General features: G+C 44.9%; 2 protein-coding genes across 4 annotated transcripts in view; one reads left to right on the top strand and one right to left on the bottom strand.

Annotated features, from left to right (window-relative positions):
• Window positions 1-6,067, bottom strand: part of HDLBP (high density lipoprotein binding protein) — a 73,777-nt gene extending 67,710 nt beyond the window's left edge. Inside the window, exon 1 of the mRNA XM_047085474.1 lies at window positions 5,972-6,067. The gene's annotated coding sequence lies outside the window, so the exon portion shown is untranslated. The remainder of the gene's footprint in view (window positions 1-5,971) is intronic.
• Window positions 5,988-12,875, top strand: part of SEPTIN2 (septin 2) — a 34,394-nt gene continuing 27,506 nt past the window's right edge. For 2 of the 3 annotated variants that reach the window (XM_047085489.1, XM_047085488.1), the window contains exon 1: window positions 6,302-6,374. The gene's annotated coding sequence lies outside the window, so the exon portion shown is untranslated. Of the gene's footprint in view, window positions 6,012-6,301; window positions 6,375-12,875 lie in introns of those variants that run through there. The other variant, XM_047085490.1, reaches the window with a different exon arrangement.

Genomic DNA, 12,875 nt, shown 5'->3' with positions numbered 1-12,875 from the left:
GACGTTGAATGAAAACAAATTCTCTACTGATACTGCATGCTTTGTGTATGTATCTGATTACAAACACTGCTGGAAAACATATTCTCTGCTCACTAGAGCCAGCTACTCTACACACAGGAAAAATTCACACAAATTCAATGATAAGATTAGAGGGGGGTACATGGATAGTCATTATAGAGGCAAAATTACCCTCCCAATGAGCTAAATTATTTATACCCCACAACACCTGAGTACACATGCCCCCCTCACACTTGATAACTAAAATGGTCATGTTTACTTCTTCCAACTCTAGGTGAAATATGCATTCAATGTCAATTCTCTGACATGAGCAAAACTGAAATCTTTCTTTGCTTCCCGGCCATTTCAATTTCTTGACTGTGAAGACTGACCTTTTTCGCCTCTTCTTTTCTGCTAGGGCATTTCAGCACACAGGTAAGACAAAGGAAAACCCACATGTAGGCTACAAAGGAGTAGTAAAGAACAGAAGAATTACAAATGTAAGTGAAATTCATGTTGTAAGCTAAAAGTAACATTGCTGATGGACACCCAGGAAGAAAAATGATCAGAAAATACTATTAAAAAGGGCTTTTTTTTTTTTTTTTTTTTTTTTTGCCTTTCACACCCTGGTTAAAGGCTGTGATTTTCCCCTGGAAAGGGAACTAGAATCTTTGGAATGGGGGTACCCGTTACAATGGCGGGTGAGGCACCATTCTGAAGACACAGAAGTTAAGTTCATCTGTAGTTACGGCAAAGATTGTAGCCTTCTCCCAAACTTGGCCCCCTGGACACAGGCAAAAGGCAGGAAGGTATTTTTGTGGAAAATCTGGAGAGACAGAAGGAAGCTGACAGAGTGCTGTAAGGAAATGGCCCAGCCAGTGCCTCTGCAGTGAATGCCACAGCTGGCAAACCCCACCTACTGCCACATGAGCACAGGGAAAATACCACCAGATACCACGGAAAGGCTTCGATGTGAAAGCCAAAACCTCAAACAAAAAGCAGCCTGAAGTAAACTGTGACTTCGGCAAAAGAAAACCTTAACTCAGAAATGTCCTCAGAGAGATAAGGGGAGGTACAACAGCTATGAAACAAAACCAGGGTGTCAGAAGACACAGCGAGTAAGAGAACATTCCTAGAGAAATAAAGTGAGAACTCAACAGCACGTTCAGAATAAAGCTGAGAATATATTCCAGAAAGAAGGTGGACAACCTGAGCAAAACCAGAGTGTCAGTCCAGAAGGTACGATAGTCTAATTCTACAGAGAGAAAGTGAATGGGAACAAATCAAAGCAATAAATCAAGAAAAATGCCCAGAGTTAAAGAACAGGAGTTTCCAAATAAAGGAACCTAAAGAAAGGCAAGACATTAGATGAAAACTGACTCCAAGGGACATTGCTGCACTGGGTGTTTTGAACTTCAGAGAGAAAATCCACTAAGCTTCAGAGAAGAAATAGCCACACATGAAGACCGAGGAATCAGAATGGCTGAAGCCTTCAGTAATCACCTTGGAAGTTAGAAGATGGAGCAAAATGGTGTCCAACTCTGACTCAGATACATGGGTAGAAAGAAGTAAAGCACTTTTCAAACACACGTGTTCTCAAAACATTCTCTCTCATGCGTCTGTTCCCAGACAACTTCTTGAGGAAGTGCTTCATCAAAATGAGAGAGTAGTAAGTCAAGAGAGATGGAGACATGGGTTCCAGGAAACCAAGGACCCAATGCAAGTGGGTGGTGAGATCTTCAGGAAGATCCCAGCAGATGGGAGCCTGGGGGAGATTTATTCAAAAGGAGATTAATGAAATATTGAATTTCACCAGATAAAAAAAGACTCCATTCTTTCTTTTTAAAATTTTTTAACATTTATTTATTTTTGAGACAGAGCTTGAGCGGGGGAGGGGCAGAGAGAGAGGGAGACACAGAATGCAAAGCAGGCTCCAGGCTCTGAGCTGTCAGCACAGAGCCCGAGGTGGGGCTCGAACTTGTGAACCATGAGATGATGACCTGAGCCGAAGTCGGCCACTTAACTAACTGAGCCACCCAGGAGCCCCCAAAAAGACTCCACTTCTTGAAAGAAATTTAGACAACTGTTGAATTTGGGGTTAAATTTTAATGACAAACATACAGAAAACTAAACACACAAAAAACAAGACTCACAAGAACTTCAGGGAAAACAAAACCTGATCCAGGAAAGGAAAAGCAATCCCATCACACCAGTTGCCTAGCTGTGAATGGCACTATGCAGTAAAAACTCAAACACTAAATACTGGACTAACCAAACTAACGGTGCATGTGCTTTAGGCAGCCGTGTATTTACACAGAGAAGGCAGAGCAGTGAAAGAAAGCTAGAAACTTCATATCCATTGAGTCAAGTAAGGAGACAAGGTGTGCAACAGGAGAGAAAAGAGCAATAACTGAGCAGGCGAACACGTGCTGTTTAGAGTCAGAGGCAAAGACCAAAGAAACCCACCAAGAGATGGACGTGTATGCTCTGCAGGAGAGGAGACACGACTGGGGAAGGAGATTCATAGTGTCTTCGTACAAGCCTTTCTACGTTTATTTCTCCTTTTTTTTTTTTTTAAACACTTATTTACTTTGGGGAGAGCAGGGGAGGGGCAGAGATGGGGGACAGGGGATCCAAAGGAGGCTCTGTGCTGACAGGCTGACAGCAGCGAGCCCAATGTGGGGCTTGAATTCACCAACTGCGGGATGATGACCTGGGCTGAAGTCAGACACTCAACCAACTCAGCCACCCAGGGGCCCTATTTCTCCTTCTTGAAACTACTTGAAGGTATAACCTTGATTGAAATAAAATTCATTTTTAACTTTAAAATTCATGAATGCCAATAAAAAGTATTAAGGCAGAGTACACACAATGTATCGTTACCAAATTAATGGCAAGCATCAAAATGACTAACACAACATGATGCCCGGACATGTCTGGAACAACACGTCTGGCTCGTCTCTAGCAGTATTCGAGGAACTTTAGTATGCCTGGCAGAACAGCCTACTAGGGCCATTGCTTCTAAAATGTCTCTGATTTTAGCACTATAAAACAACAACAAAAACACACAAAAAAACAAACTTACTTTAGCCCAAACTAACTTGTGTCAATCAATTTTTAAAATGTTATACCGATGAAAAGAGTTTGGTTTTCTTGGTTTTCAAATGTGAAATGTTGTGGTGTTTTCATAACTTAAGGGAAAAAGCATTTTGACTCACTGATGCTCTCTGGCTGTTTTTCCACTTGGCCCAAAACTTTTCCAATATGCATGCCGGACTTCTTGCTACCATAACGTGGCAACTGAGAACTCAGCTGTGTGCTGTGTTTCTTCCAGGAGCTTGGTTATTTTTTAATAGGAAAGGGATGAGTCTAGCCCTGTGAGATGGATGTATGCTGAATGGGCCTTATCAAATGTAAGTACCACTTGGTACTTCAAAAAATGTGTTCTCTGCTCAAACCCTTTCGGTAAATAAACAAGTTTCAGATGGGAAGCATTAATGGAGAACCTATCTCATCCACTTGTCACTAAAGCTCATATAAATCATCCAGGTGGACAATGTAATCACTTGAAATCCTGTCCAAGTTACAGTGCCCTAGATTGGGCTGACTGAAGGGCATAAAGTCCTTTACAACAGGACCTCGGGCAAGCCCTCTACCACTTGAGATGTTATTAGCAGCATGCCAAATTCTCAACCTCTTGCCCATTTGTGCCACCAGCTATGGCCGTCACGCATCCCCTTGGCATAAGCTAGTCTTCCTATTTAGAACACCTCATCTTGGAAAAACTCTCATCCCCTAAACCCAGTTCAAGAACCACATTCTTTGTAAAAACTTTCCAACAGTAACTACCGCCTCCTCCTTCGCATCTCTGTATCTTGTATGTATTTCTACTACTGCACTTAAAACTCTGTAACCTAGTTACTTTACAAGTGAATCCCCCATACTAGACCATAAGCTGCTTAAGGAAAAGAAAAAAAAGTCTATATCCTCTTTATCTTTATGACCCTAGAACACTTAAAAGTATCTGGCACACAATTCCCAATAAATGCTTTTGAATTGAACTGCTGAAGAAGTGAAGTCATGAGGCCGAACCAGTAGCCCTAAACAAGAAAAACGAAGCAAAAGAAACACATAAAACTCGATGACCTAAGTTCTCCCATCAGGCTGCCGAGAGGCGGAGCTTGGCCAATGAGAAAGGGCCCTGTGCAGAGATGCAGCTGGGGTTGGCCCCAGAGGTGCCCAGGAACGTGGGCTGATGGCACCTTAGGAGCGCTCTCCTTAAACTCACTGTACATTTATCCAAGTGAGGCTAACCTGATTAGAGAAAATCAGGTAAGCCCATCAACAGTGCTTGGCACACAGAAGATCTAATGGAAGTTAGCGTAGGAAAGGAAGTTTAATCCTCGCTGTAAATTATTTATCTGGCTTTTGAATGTTGTCCCTCAAGACTTGAAGGGGTGTGCTCCATTTTTCCCTAGCCTAAAAGTCTCATGATAGGTTGATGGTTGATGTTTCAGACCCAGAGAACTGGGAGTTCAAGCGATGGAAGCCTTTTTTAACCAAATATCTTTTCAACTATTTTAAAACAACTCTTCCAAGTACCTTAATATTAAACGTACTTAACAAGGTTAGCTTGGGGGTCTTATTTTTATCAAAATCGTTCAACTTGAAGACGAGGTTTCATTCAATGTTTCGATACCCCAGGTTTGGCTCCATACACGAACGCTACAGTTATTCTGTAGGACAGCACTACCAGCTGCTTCAGACAAAAATCTGCTTGTGACGTGCCCTGTCCTAACAGGACCTCAAAGGGGCACCTGGGTGGCTCAGTCGGTTAAGCGTCCAACTTCGGCCCAACTCATGATCTCACGGTTCGTGAGTTCAAGCCCCGCGTCAGGCTCTGAGTGCTAACAGCTCGGAACCTGGAGCCTGCTTCAGATTCTGTGTCTCCCTCTCTCACTCTGGCCCTCCCCAGCTCACGCTCGCACTCCGTCTCTGTCAAAAATAAGTAAACTAAAAAAAAAAAGTTAACAGGGCCTTGAAACCAAACTCAAAACTGAAGGACAAGTCACCCTGTTCCTGGAGATTCCACTCACCTACATCCCCGCAGAGGTTTCATCTGATCATAAATATTGTTTTGTAAACAATACACGGGGAGGCTTTCTCTTTGGATGCACACGGCGTGCAAACCCTCCTACAAAGTCTGACTCTCTCATTTTCCGAGTCGATGGTAGAGAACACTTAGCAAGTGCCTAACGTGCCCTGTCGGTATCCCCCAGCGTCCCCAACACTGTGCCGTAGCCCATCAGAGTCTCAGCAACTGAGTTTGCGTTCGGTCGGGGTCTTGAAGAAAGGCGCCCTGTGCGAAGGCACTTGGGTCCGACAGCTGTGGGCCTGCAGGCCGCCGACGGGGAGAAAGGGCACCCGGGCCGACGCGGCCCGGGCCGGGCGGGTCGCCCTCCCGTCCCCGAGCCGCGTGGCCGCAGTGGGCTTGGGGACGTGCCCCAGGTCTCACCTCGCGACCAGACAAGTAGACCACGAGGGGCCGTGCCCGCCCCTCCCTCCCCCCGGGCGCAGGCCCCAGCACGGGCGCACGAAGGCCACGTCCCCGGGGACGGGCGCCCAACTCGATGGTCCGCGCACAGGCCCGCCGGCCCACGTGACCCGCAGCAGCCAATGGAGGCGAGGCCCCGGCACCACCGAGACGACGGCGGCCCGGGGCTAGACCAGCCCCACTCGGCCGCTCTCAGTATCCTCCGCTGTCCCGCTCTGGTGCTCCCAGCTCGGTGCTGCCGCCATCTTCCCGGAGGAGAGGGCCAGAGGCGAAGGCTCCCGCCCCGTGGTCGCTCCGCAGTCTTACTGTGACCTGCCCTATCCCCGTCCGCCTCTCTTCTCCTCAGCAGCCACTTAGCTCCTTGTAAAGAGATGCCCTTCACCCCACTCTAGGTACTCACAAGGCAAAGACTCACATTACCTCTTCCACTTTATCAGCGTAAGGAAACCAAGCTCATAAGGTAGGAACTGTGGCGAAACAGGGACAAGCCGCCATCTTGGTAAAGGAGAAGAGGCTACGCTTGACCTCCCCCCCCACCCCCAGCCTCTATATGGCCAACCGCCGTGGGAGGGGCACGGCGCCTGCGCAGAGGCGGAAAACGCGGATGGGCCTGCGCCTGCGCACTCGGAAGCCGGCGAGTGGGGGTGGGGAGGGAGGCCAGGTCGCGCCAGGGCGAGGACAGCGTTGACAAGGGAGCAGGGAGCGGGTCGGCGTGATGACGCCATCCGCGCACGGGGCGGGGAAGGGCGGGGCGCGGGCGGACGTCGGGCACTGGGCGGGTCCGCGGCGCGGTCGGTTACTGCTGTTCTTTGGCTTCTCCGCGGTGAGTGTCTTGCCGTGGGTTCCGCGGTCGCAGGGGCGTGAGCTGTGGGCCGATGCAGAAGCGGTGGGGGTCCGCTCGGGGCGGCGGTCGACCGGCTCCGGGAGCGCTCGGGCGGGGCGGCTTTTTGGGTGTGGGGGAGGGGCGGCAGGATCGGTGTGCCTGACCCTCCTCGACGCTCCCGGAGTTTCCGCGAGCCCTCCCCGCCCCTTCCTCACCTTCCGGTTCTCCTACTCCTCGGGATCCCGGGCCCTCCCCCACCCTGCCCACCCGGGGTCCCCGGCCCTCCCCCACCCTGCCCGCCCCGGGGTCCCCGGCCCTCCCTGGCCCTCCTCGGGCCCTCACGGCGGGAGGTGTCCGGAAGAACCCGAGCGACCCCTTGCGCATCCTGTGCAGAGTGCGTGGACCACTCTGTTAATGGGCCTGGGACGCTGGCGGTCGTGGTTGGGGAGGGAAAGTCCGGGCTGCGTCCTGCGGGGCGGGTTTTGTCGTGCGGCTCTCCCGTTGTCCACCCCGCCGTCCTCTAGCCGAGAGTAAGCCTCAACAAGTCCTCGTTGTCTTGTTAAGTTTCCAGGGTCTTCCTGGCCGCCGATTAGAGCTGGGGCGAGGAGGAGGAGGTCCCGGCCCTGTGCACAGCCAAATCCGGAAGGATGGAGGTGGGGAGGGGCCGCCATTCCCATGAAAGCCTGAGATGTGGCGACCTGTGGCTGCCGTTGCTCTCAGTAAAAGCTCAGCTGGGATGGCCGCAGGACCCACAAGACCTGGCCACCTTTTTACCTTTCTGGACTCATTTTTATCAGCACCAGCCCCACCTTCTCTGTCCTCCCCCTTCCACAGACGCCTGACCCAGCGCCTTGAACTTTCCGTTCAAACTGTTGGGTCTTTGTCAGCTTTGTTCTTGGCCCAAACCCTTCTTTTTGCTTGAAACCCGGTTACCTCCCCACCTTCTGCTCTGTTGTTAGAGATTCGGCCCAGAGTCGATTTCCTCTGGCTGGGTTAGGTTTGCGCCTGGTGTCAGCCTTTATTCTCTGTGGTAGCTTTCTACCGGATTGTTGGTCTTTTGAGGGGCAGGAGATGTGTGGGTCTTGTCACCCTTACCCGTTGTCTAGCACGATGACCAGCACATAGGAAGTTCTCAAGTGTTTCTTGAACGACTCAAATCGTAATATCTCAAAAGAAGTCTAATGTTCTAAAATAGTCTTGCCATCTTAGTGATACGTGATAGCGTAGGGGTCACGAAAGCTGTTTCCCAGTGCTTGTAATTTGAGGTCCCATTGTTTTCGGTTTTGGTAGCTCCCACTCGGACTTTCTTTGTACCAGCCAGTACCCTGACTCACAATGTGCGCTGCTCCGTCAGGTCTTGGCAACATACGGCTGTGAAGGTGATCCTGATGTTTTTTCCTGTTTTCCACTTTGATCTCTCGCCTGACACAGAAGCCCAGTGTAAAGAACAAGGGCTTCTCAATCAGATCGTGTTTGCATTCTGACTGCTTTTGAGCTAGCGGGGTGACCCAGGGAAATGGCGAGGGAAGGAAGGACCACCCTCTGTTGTCATTCCTAAGTGTGATTCAGGTCTTTTTTAATTTCAAAAGCAGAAAATGCTTTAAAAATTTTTTTAAATGTTTTCCCCCACAGAGATGGGAACATCATAACTCATTTGGCAGTGGAATTGGGTTGAAGCCATTTTATATTTTGTATTTGTGCCACTTTATGCTAACGGTCATATATGCCACTATAGAAAATACGTTTGACTGTGGAATGTGCTGCCCTAGAGGCCGTTGAGGATGTTGTGTTGTATACTATACAAGTACCTTCCTCCAATCCAAAGAATCTGAATGCCGAACATTCCAAGAGTTCTGGATACGAGATTATGGATATTTGGAGTCCTATACTGCAGGGTCATTTTGTGGATTGGGGTAATGTATGCAAATATAAGAATAACATGTCTGTGGTTGGCAGTTATGGACAGTCCACTAGTATAAATACCACTAGCAAAAAAAAATGTACGTTTATTGCCAAGAATCCATTTTTATCCATCTGTTTTTCATCTTTTGTTTTGGAAAAGTTGATTTGTTCTATGTGAATTGGGATGGGAGTATTGTTCTGTGGAAGCCATGTTCAACAACAAAAAAAATGTTTATTAAACAATTGCTAGCCTCTAGAATGAGCACAACCTGAAAGAATAAAATTTTCATTTGACCACATTGAGTTTGGGAGAGCCAATGGCCTGCATTCAGTGTTTAAATTAATCACAGTGGTTGGCATCCCGTGTTCTGGTTCTTCAAAAGTTCAACATTCCTCTTTCAACTTTCATTTTACATTAGTTAGTTCTAACCTGTATTGTTAGAAGATCACAGTGGATTCAAATTATATTTCAGGGAAAAAAAACAATATGGAAGAAATAGGATATGACAAGAAAAACTTGATAAATTAAAGAATTCACAGCCTGTTCCAATAGTGGTATTCTCCGTTTCCCAAACTTGTACATCCATGTAGCTCTTACATACCAGGAAACTGATAGGAGCAGTGAAAGTCCCCCTTTTCTCCTATGGGACATCCTCAGTCCTGCTCCACAGGGTAACAAGGTAAGGTGAACACAGGTGGGCTCGAGGTACAGCATCTTCAGGGTGCTTGCTGAATGAAGTTGTTGAGAACCCAGGCTTCAGTGAGGTGAAGCAGGTCTGTGGGAGATCAGGGGAGACCTCCGTGATAGTCGTTTGTGCTACTGGGTTGGTTTGAAGTAAGATACATGTGATAGCCTATAAGGCAAGTGCTCACTCTTTTCCACCTTCGGGCACTTATTCTTTCATATGAACTGAAGCTCATTTTATCCAGTCCTTTAGCGAAAAAGCCACATCAGAATTCCACTTGGGGTTGGACCACATTTATATACTAATTTGGGAGAAATAGAAATGATTTGATTCACATAGGGTCTGTTTTCTTTTTTCTAAGTTTGTTCTTACGTGTTTGGTTGCTTTTTGTTTTAATTCTGTTGTAAATGGCATTTGTCCCCTGTTTCCATTTCTTTATCTTCATAACTAGAATGGAGAGAAATTATTTATTTTATAGTTGCCTTATATCTAGCTACCTTACTAAATTGTTATTTTAGAATTTTTGGACTATCTATGTTTTCTGTGTAGTCTTATCAGTGAAAAAGGTTGTTTTCTCATTTTGTTGTTTCACTGAATTCTCACTAAACTTGTCAAAGTGTAGTAGTATTCCGTAACCATGGTGAGATTGCAATTTGAAGATCTTAACTGGGATCTTAAAGGAACAACCAGAAACTGAGACAATCAGAAATAGGAGTGCTGATTGGATATTATATTCAAAATTTGTTCATTTTCCTTAATAATATTTGTCATTTTAAAAAGTCCTTATTGTTAGAAATAAGGGATTCATAATCAAGGACGATGACAGTGGCAGAGGGGATATTTGAAACATTGAATTGATCATTGCTGAAGCTGGATGATGGGTGGTACATGGGGATTTTGTTCTGTTGTGTAAGTTTGTAATTTCTAGTAAGTATTTTAAAACAATTGTGGTAATGGACATCCCTGCCTAATTAGTGATTGTAATTTAAATAGATTTAGTATTCTGTTGTTGAGAGAATAATATTTGACATTAATGTTTGGAAACACCCTTGATTATATTTAAGCAGTTTCCCTAGAGTTTATATTAGAGTTTGTTGCTGAATTTTATCATATGACTTTTCAGCATCTATTCATATGTGATTATCTCCTTTAGTTTGTTGTAACAGCTTTATGTAGGTAGATGCTTTGGGTATATTTCTGGAACCTAATTGCAGGCAAATATTTCATTCAGAATTTTTGCATTTATATTCATGAGTGAGATTGACATACCACTATCTAGCCAGCTTGCTTTCTTAGGTATCTCTCTGGGTTTGTGGTTGAAGTTGTAGTGTCCTCATAAAATAAATTGGAGTGCTGTCCCTGTTTCTGTAGTGGCTTAAGTGACATGGGTGTCGGATAGAACTCAGCTCTAATTCTGTCTGGTTTTGGTCCCACCCCCACCTCCTTTTTTTTCTTTTAATGTTTATTTATTTTAAGAGAGGAGAGAGCGTGTAAGCAGGGGAGATGCAAAGAGAGAATCTCAAGCCGACTCCGTTGCTGGCACAGAGCCAGAGGCAGGCTCCATCCCACAAACTAGGAGACCATGACCTCAGCTGAGATCAAGAGTCAGATGCTTAACCACCACCCAGGCTCCCTAGCATAGTAAAATTTCTGAGGAAAAAAAGAGCCAGTCGCTTAACGGACTGAGCTGCCCAGGGGACGCGCTCCCCCTACCCCCCCCTCCCGGTTTTCATTGGTATATTTTATTCAGCTGTTCAATACTATTAGTCAGATTTTCCAGTTCTTGGTTCCATTTTGGTAATTTATAGTGTCTAGGAAATCATCCATTTCTTTCGGGTTTTCAGATTTGTGACCATGTTTTTTTTTTAAATTATTATTTTTGTTTATTTATTTATTTTTGGGAAACAGAGAGAGAGTGGGAGAGGGGCACACAGAGGGAGACACAGAATCTGAAGCAGGCTCCAGGCTCTGAGCTGTCAGCACAGAACCTGATGCGGGGCCTGAACCCACGAAGTGCTGGATCATGACCTGAAGTTGGACACTCAACCAACTGAGCCACCCAGGCGCCCCAGATTTGTGACCATCTTGATACATGTCTCCTGAGTCTGTGATTATAGCTTTTTTTCCATATTTGCTTTTCTTTTTTCCTTAATTTTGACTTGTGGGGAATTTATTTCAAACAACTAGCTTTTGGATCTGTTTATCTTCTATTGAGTTATTTCATTCGTTTCTTCATATTGTGAGAATCGAATTTATTTTCAGTGTTCTTTAATGAAAATATCTGAAACCCAAATTCTCACTTGAACCGGTAGAGCTTTTACCGTGTCCCATAGATCTTGCTTTTGTCTTCCCATTGCTTTCTGGATAGCTTGTGGTTTTGCTTTTGTTACCCTCATTGATCCAAGGGTTATCCAGGATTGTCCCAAATAATTGGGAGTTGTATTTTATCTTTTTTCCCCTAGTTTTAGCAGGTCAGAAGTTGAGAACATAAATTGTTAAAATATTTTTTAAAGTTTAAATTTTCTCTATAGTAACATGATAATTTTTAAATTTTTTCTTTCACTGCTTTTCTTCTATTACCTCAAGATTCTCTATATCAATTCTAATTTATTGGCTGTATTACTCAATCCTCTGCCCTTGCTCATACTATGTTTACTGAATCTGTACCATTCTGAGGGGCGCTATTAAAGTCTCCCACTTGTCTTTTATTTTTACCAAGTCACCTGGTATTTTTCTTAGGCTTTCCTTGTGTGTTTATCTGTTGTAATGATTTGCATGTGCAAGTTTAGGAATGTTGTATTTTCTCCATCCTTTTATGATCATGATTACATTTTAATCTTAAATCTCACCCGGGGTTAATACCAGTAATGTCTGTCCTGCTCTCTGTGTTTGGCTAGGCTGGTATGTTTCAGCCTGTCCCTTTGTTTTCAGCATTTTTGCTACTTTAAGAATGTTCTTCCACTTAATGATTGATTTTATTACTTTTTCTTTTTCCACAATTTTGCTATCTTGATCAAGTTGCTATTCCATATTTTTCTCTTAATTTGGAAGTTCCACTATAATTTTTCTTTAATGGTTACTTTTTCTTTTATAGTCACTTAATTTCTATATTTGAAAAAAAGACTAAAGCTCCTTCTTCCGCTGGGACCATCTGTATTCCATCTAACCCCTCACTTCCCCTTTGGAATGTTTTACTTCTGTGTTCTCACTCTTGCCCTCAACTCTTAAGTAGTTTCATACTAATTCTATATTATTAATACAATTTTCCTAGGATGTCCCTTTCCATTCAGGACACCTTAATTCATTCCAGATAGTTTGTTAATGTATGGACCCTGCTCTTTGTTCTTCTCAGGAAAATATTTTATTGTTATTCTTTTTCTCCCTCTATTCCTTTTTTACTGACAAGAACTCTTATTGATTGCCAACGGGGCACGTGGGTGGCTCAGTCAGTTAAGCATCCCACTTCGGCTCAGGTCATGATGTCACGGTTCATGGGTTCAGGCCCCACATCAGGCTCTGCAATGACATAGGGGAGCCTGCTTGGGATTCTCTCCCTCTTTCTCTCTGTCCCTCCCCTGCTCACGCTTTCTGTCTCTCTCAAGATACATAAATAAGCTTTAAAAAAAAAAAAGTTAAAAACAAGGTAGATTGCCTAGATTGTTTCTCCAAGACTATCTTTTAAATCATGATTTCCTTCTCTGTGTTTTTGCCCTTGCATTAAGTTTTCTAATATTTGATCTTCCAAGGTGAATCGCAGCTGTGACCGTTTGTTCAGTTGAGTTACCAAAGTCTGAGTTTGAAAATCATGTTTTCTTTTAAGTAGTATACTTGCATCTTTATCGTAGCGTTACTGTTTTTTTTGGTTCACGTTATTGCCTTCCTCTTCCTGCAGCTTGCCTGTGGAGCTCTTCTC

This window comes from Lynx rufus, unplaced genomic scaffold (genome assembly GCF_022079265.1).
Source record: "Lynx rufus isolate CCGP_SWC_20201006 ecotype Redwood Valley unplaced genomic scaffold, mLynRuf1.p SCAF_2, whole genome shotgun sequence".
NCBI lineage: Eukaryota > Metazoa > Chordata > Mammalia > Carnivora > Felidae > Lynx > Lynx rufus.
Note: the sequence above shows the minus strand (reverse complement) of the source record. Positions and strands in the feature narration are given on the sequence as shown.